The sequence below is a fragment of the Protomyctophum bolini genome (assembly GCF_963924005.1).
Source record: "Protomyctophum bolini genome assembly, chromosome: 19".
Taxonomy (NCBI): domain Eukaryota; kingdom Metazoa; phylum Chordata; class Actinopteri; order Myctophiformes; family Myctophidae; genus Protomyctophum; species Protomyctophum bolini.
Genome location: NC_137880.1, coordinates 5678477 through 5685976, shown reverse-complemented (window position 1 = coordinate 5685976; position 7500 = coordinate 5678477). Strand labels below are relative to the sequence as shown.

Sequence of the window (7500 nt, the reverse complement as noted above, 5' to 3'; positions counted from 1 at the left end):
TGTGTATGCGCGCGAGCTTGGGCCCGTGCGTGTATAGTCGCGCGCTGCCTGTAGCCATAACAGCAGAGCTGCTGCTGCTTGCTCACCAGGAAAACATCTATCTATCTATCTATCTATCTATCTATCTATCTATCTATCTATCTATCTATCTATCTATCTATCTATCTATCTATCTCGCTCATGAGGGCAGTTATGATGCAATTATTTGCCAGCCAAGTCTATGGACTTTCCAGGGCTGTAAAACGTATATAAGACGTCATCTGACTGCTTATAAATACTGCCCTCGCTGCGCCCCTCACTTCACACAAGTGTGATTTCCCCCCCCCCTTCTCATCGCCTCTCCCCTATAGTGTTCAGATGTGACGCTCACAATGCGCTGCGATGCGGCACACTGTGAGCTTGTAGATCAGCTATTTATACATTATACATTTTGATAACTTTGAAATGAGACGTCGATTGTTCATATTTAGTGAGTATTTTCTTCTTTTGGTACTTTTAAAGTATACCATTTTGACCTGAGATCGGATTCTAAAAAAATGTCTTATTATACGTTTACCTGGCAGTTTTTTCTCAAAAAGCTATATATGTTTCTATGTCAGTCGTTCTTTCGATTTTTCAAAAGATAGCAGACCTATACAAGCTCGTAGCGCGCCACCGAGTGGCGCGCTACGAGCTTGTAGATCTGCTGTTTTTCAATGGCTAAAGCATAACAATTTACAATTTAGGCATTTAGCAGACGCTCTTAATCCAGAGCGACTTACATTAAGCAAGAACAAAAGCATGGGGAATACATCACATACAAACATTTATCATGAATCATGCGTAAGCTAAGAAAGTAACAGTGGAATATCTATAATGAAACTATACATATAAGCTATACATCTATACTACTATGATATACATTATGTACTATGACGTGCTATGACTACATACAATGCACTTATGCTGTTTACATAACATGCTATAAGTCTGTATCAAATGCTATCTAAGTCTACAGAAATAACCTAATGCCAACACCAAGAGGCGTTCCCGCCCGATAATGGGTTTAGTCAGTGCATGGCTTTGGTGGTCCTTGAGAGGGGGGGGGGGGGGGGGGGCTGTTGTTGTGAGCTCATTAGCACTCATTACAAACAGCTGTTATACATGTGCACTGCAGCGACTGCGATACAAACTCACAAATGACCTATAATGCGACCCGGCCGGGATTGCGTCGCGACGGTGGACGGCGCGCAAAGCTTTTGGAGATACAAGGCTTTGAAAAAAATCCTGTTTTTAACACTTTCTGTACAAAATACGTGTGGAAACGTCATAGGGATAGGCAACTATTAGCTTGTCATTGACTCCCATGTTAGCGCGGTGGAAAGAATGACTCGTATCTCCTTATCCAGGGCGCTCTCCGTGGTGTTAAAAGGATCGACATGCTGGCGCTTCATTTCTGCTCCTCGTCCGTCTCTCCCGCAAAATATGAACGCTTTTTGGAGCGTATATAAATATATTAAGATGCTCGGGGATTGTGAGGTCACTTTTGTCAGTCAACTTTTTTAAGAAAGTGTTTCCGGTTCATGGCTTTCAGAGTAAAAGTGATCACTACTCTGGCGACTATACTCTGGCACCCCGGAGCCTCTATTTTGATGCACTTCCTGTACTCAATGTGTTAATGGAGGCTCATCAATGGAGCTGGATAAAAAAATAATCCCATAGCTGGTGAGGACGGAGGCTCAGTCTCCATAGCAACGGGGACAATGCTAAAAAAAAGGTAAATAGACGGTCGCCGCGTTAATAATATGGAGTGTATGCGGTTTATGTCTATGCGAACATGTACGTAAGTTAGTACCTTTATAGCCTATATAGGGCTACGATTATAATCGTAAGATAGCCGAGAAAAAGTTAAGTGTACATTTTGATACCTTTGTACTACACCCGGGTATAAGTCTTTAATTCCGTATACTTTTACTTGTAATGGAGTATAGTTCTACATTGATACTTTTACTTACGTAAAACAATTGAGTATTCTTTTTCCACCACTGGCTATACCCCCTGACCCTAACCTGCATGACCCCTCTATAGCTGCATGCCTGACCCCCGACCTTTGCCCTTTCGCCCTGACCTCAACGTGGACCTACGCCGCACGCACGCATGCACGCATGCACGCACGCACGCACGCATGCACGCACACGTCCAAAACAGGAAAGAAATGCAACATCTCAAGGATGTTTTTATATGAGAGGAGTATATAGCCTATGCCGGTCCTCCCAAAGATAGGAGTTTAAGGAACACACACGTACACACGCACACATGCACGCACACACACACACACACACACAGAAAAGACCGCTGGCTGTCTCACACAGGGGTGTCAGTTCCCTCCATTAACTAAAGGACCCCCCTGGGGTAGCCCCCCTAAAACACATGCACAGTTGCACACACACACACACACACACACACACGCACACACGCACACTCACGCACGCACGCAAGCGCACACACGCACGCATGCAAGCACACACACACACACACACACACACACACACACACACACACACACACACACACACACACACACACACACACACACACACACACGTACGCACACACACACGTACGCACATACTCACAGTGTAATTGAGGACCTGTAAAATAACAGTATCTCTCCAAGGAAAACGGAAGTGCAACTCAAGGCGCGCACGGGTGTGTGTGTGTGTGTGTGTATGCCTGTGTGTTTGTGTGTGTGTACACGTTACCACGTAACCAAAATATCTTGTTAGGCGGGTAGATCCCAGCAGTATGCCTGGGAGACACAACACACACACACACACACACACACACACGCACGCGCACATGCACACAGAGGGGGGAGATTACGCTGACCTTGAGTGCAGCTCTTCCTCTCTGCTTCCTATCTTAATGTTCCAGGTCTCTGACGCGTAGCGTTGTGTCCCTGTGGTCCTACGTGGATAGTAGTGCTTCCCAAACTGTGTCATGTCAAGGACCCCCAAAGTTCAATGACATTTTTTTTTAGAGGAGAATCCCACGCTAGAAGGCTTTCTTATACCTTTATTTGTACCAAAGAGGTCCAGGTGTTATTTTGTGCAAAAGTGCATGATTGGCTATTTCCCCTATATAAGCCCTCAATGGGGGTTGGGTTTTTGTGCCAATTCCCTTATTTCCATCGAAATAAGTAGTACAGTGTGCCGCTTGGGATCATATTATTTACATTATGAAGAGGGGATATATATATAAAAAAAATTGTAATCCACCCCATAGGGGGATTTTAGATCGCCTCATATAAGAACTGTGTTTGAAAAATAAACATGGCATCCCGGCCGTTACATTTTCGCTAGAAACAGATTGTATCATACTAGAATTTTGCGCCCGCTACGCGAGCACTCAATCCCAGAGTTACTTCGCCACGCTCTCCGCGGCATTTCTGCCGTGTTTGCATAAATTAAACTGTATGTAATCGCGCATCTATAAGTTCTAATCGTGTGTGGTGCTTCTTCGGGCCAGGACTGTGTGTGTGTGTGTGTGTGTGTGTGTGTGTGTGTGTGTGTGTGTCAAGTAGCGAACAGTGTAATTGTTTCACTTCGGCAAAAAACAACTATTGACAACAATGTTGATGTAAGTAACACGATCGCTGAGAGAGATATAGTTTATATACAGAGATTTAGAAGGAATAAGCAAAATCTAATTCCTGCCCTTCCTTGTTTGTGTTCTCCTGCGGGTCTCGGAGAGAGAGGGATGAAATTGCAGGCTCGCAAGGGGAGGGGCTGAGAGCTCTGACGACATGTTCACATCTTTTGGCGCTTTTCATTGGCTAGTGGCGAACATGTTCACATATTTTGGCGCTTTTCATTGGCTACCAACTTCACAATTGTAATAATAGATATGAGTGACTAACTGTTGCAAACGATACAGAGACACCTCCCTGACAATAACGCCGAGACAGCTTGTCTATTTTTGGACCACAACGCTTATAGTAGACGATTATTGAGATCACCCCATGTTATTCTCCATAGAGAAATTACTTCCGCGAACCAGGGGAATCGAAGGGATGAGCGAGTTACGTCAGGACTTCGGTGCTCTATAGCCAATAATGCGCTTTAGCACAAAATAACACCTGGACCTCTTTGAATAACACCTGGACCTCTTTGGTGGGGGACGTAACAACTACAAATAGATGTAAGAAAGCCTTCTGGAATTCTCCTTGAAGACAAGTAATCGTCGACTTAATTCAACTCTCGATAGAGAGAAAAAAGTAATTTTGGGGGTGAACTATCCTTTTAAGACCCGGGATTATATTCTACTAAATGTCTTTGAAATCCGAACAGTTTTCTGAAAAACAAGAAATGACGACAAGGTCATATTTGTCAGGTGAAACAAGCACCTTTCCCCCTGCTCTCCAGTTAGCTCATAACATTAACTGGTGTTAACCTGTGCTAGACCTGTACGTGCCCGTCGGCCTCCGGGCCTACTTGAGAACGAGGCAACTTGGGAACATAACAATACCCGTTGTCGACTTGTCTTAGCACCCGTTTTAACTGTCTGGCTGTGTCCCTTTTGTGCCCATACTGTATACGGAGATCTCTGTAGTATGCAATACCCGTTGTCATAGCACCAATTTTAACTGTCTGTCTGTGTCCCACGTGGAGATCTCTGTATCTGCCTGCTGTGTGTGAAGAGTGCAAACTGACTGTGAAAAGTAGACTGGCTATAGGTACTCAATTGGCAGGTGTGTGGTTGCCATGGCAATCAATTGGCTGAGGCAGAGGCTGGAAATTGCACAGGTGAGGGCATTTAGGCTGATTAGGCCCACTTCATGGTAGAGCCTGACCTGAGCCTTTTATGGTGGTTCTGGAGAACCGTGTCGGTCCAACCGACTCGGAACCGGGCACTGCACTCCCTGCGGGGGTGTGGAATGCGTATGTCGAATGTGAAGTCGGTGGGGCAAACGGTTCTCGAGTTACGTGCATTACAACCGTGCACACACGCACGTATACGCACGCAGGGACGTGGCACATTTATAGTAGGATGTGTGGTCTGGGTGCAGGGTTCATTTATAGTAGGATGTGTGGTCTGGGTGCAGGGTTCATGTATAGTAGGATGTGTGGTCTGGGTGCAGGGTTCATTTATAGTAGGATGTGTGGTCTGGGTGCAGGGTTCATTTATAGTAGGATGTGTGGTCTGGGTGCAGGGTTCATTTATAGTAGGATGTGTGGTCTGGGTGCAGGGTTCATTTATAGTAGGATGTGTGGTCTGGGTGCAGGGTTCATTTATAGTAGGATGTGTGGTCTGGGTGCAGGGTTCATTTATAGTAGGATGTGTGGTCTGGGTGCAGGGTTCATGTATAGTAGGATGTGTGGTCTGGGTGCAGGGTTCATTTATAGTAGGATGTGTGGTCTGAGTGCAGGGTTCATTTATAGTAGGATGTGTGGTCTGGGTGCAGGGTTCCATTATAGTAGGATGTGTGGTCTGGGTGCAGGGTTCATTTATAGTAGGATGTGTGGTCTGGGTGCAGGGTTCAATTATAGTAGGATGTGTGGTCTGGGTGCAGGGTTCAATTATAGTAGGATGTGTGGTCTGGGTGCAGGGTTCATTTATAGTAGGATGCATGGTCTGGGTGCAGGGTTCATTTATAGTAGGATGTGTGGTCTGGGTGCAGGGTTCATTTATAGTAGGATGTGTGGTCTGGGTGCAGGGTTCATTTATAGTAGGATGTGTGGTCTGGGTGCAGGGTTCATTTATAGTAGGATGTGTGGTCTGGGTGCAGGGTTAATTTATAATAGGATGTGTGGTCTGGGTGCAGGGTTCATTTATAGTAGGATGTGTAGTCTGGGTGCAGGGTTCATTTATAGTAGGATGTGTGGTCTGGGTGCAGAGTTCATGTATAGTAGGATGTGTGGTCTGGGTGCAGGGTTCATTTATAGTAGGATGTGTGGTCTGGGTGCAGGGTTCATTTATAGTAGGATGTGTGGTCTGGGTGCAGGGTTCCATTATAGTAGGATGTGTGGTCTGGGTGCAGGGTTCAATTATAGTAGGATGTGTGGTCTGGGTGCAGGGTTCATTTATAGTAGGATGTGTGGTCTGGGTGCAGGGTTCATTTATAGTAGGATGTGTGGTCTGGGTGCAGGGTTCATGTATAGTAGGATGTGTGGTCTGGGTGCAGGGTTCATTTATAGTAGGATGTGTGGTCTGGGTGCAGGGTTCATTTATAGTAGGATGTGTGGTCTGGGTGCAGGGTTCATGTATAGTAGGATGTGTGGTCTGGGTGCAGGGTTCATTTATAGTAGGATGTGTGGTCTGAGTGCAGGGTTCATTTATAGTAGGATGTGTGGTCTGGGTGCAGGGTTCCATTATAGTAGGATGTGTGGTCTGGGTGCAGGGTTCAATTATAGTAGGATGTGTGGTCTGGGTGCAGGGTTCATTTATAGTAGGATGTGTGGTCTGGGTGCAGGGTTCATTTATAGTAGGATGTGTGGTCTGGGTGCAGGGTTCATGTATAGTAGGATGTGTGGTCTGGGTGCAGGGTTCATTTATAGTAGGATGTGTGGTCTGGGTGCAGGGTTCATTTATAGTAGGATGTGTGGTCTGGGTGCAGGGTTCATTTATAGTAGGATGTGTGGTCTGGGTGCAGGGTTCATTTATAGTAGGATGTGTGGTCTGGGTGCAGGGTTCCGCGGTGCGCGTGTCATAGCTCACCGGGCAGCCAATCATCATGACTAGGTCGCTACTACGCGATTGGCTGGCAGCGTTTCAGAGTATGGGGTCAGACGGACGGACAGACGGACGGACGGGTCCCAGCCTGTCTTACTTATCTACGAAAAGAAAAGCCTGGTCACAACGTACATCCGTCAGATGTATTTCCCCCGGATACGATATTTTCCCGACCAATCGCAACACTTGTTTCATTCGCGGAGAATGTAGACAGACAGACAGACAGACAGACAGACAGACAGACAGACACACACGCACGCATACACACACACACACGCACACACACACACGGATAAATAGAATACAGACAGACCAACCATGTGAAATCCTAAGTATAGTGAAAGCGTAGGAAGAGTCTCTCTCTCTCTCTCTCTCTCTCTCTCTCTCTCTCTCTCTCTCTCTCTCTCTTCGCCAAGTGTGTTTAAACCATTTTTCCGTCCACAGATTCTCAGACAATGAAGCATGCTGCCTCTGTCCTGGTATGCACATGATGTGTGTGTGTGTGTGTGTGACTGTCTGTCTCTGTCTGTGTGTGTGTGTGTGTGTGTGTGTGTGTGTGTGTGTGTGTGTGTGTGTGTGTGTGTGTGTGTGTGCGTGTGCGTGTGCGCGTTTGTGTGCGCGCGACATTTGATAGTAACGGCAAAGACATACTGCTGTAGAGCTGGGGTTCCCGACCTTTCTATTACCATGGACAGTTGTCTGACAGTTCATACAATGTTCGCCGACCCGGACCCATGGCTGGGGGGGGGGGTTGTCGTTCTCAAACATTTTCATGTCAAGGACCCCCAA

At 46.3% G+C, this 7500-nt stretch overlaps 1 protein-coding gene across 6 annotated transcripts in view; it reads left to right on the top strand.

Moving 5' to 3' along the window:
• Nucleotides 1-7500, top strand: part of hivep2a (HIVEP zinc finger 2a) — a 113641-nt gene that overhangs the window by 1168 nt on the left and 104973 nt on the right. The gene's annotated exons all lie outside the window — the stretch shown is intronic.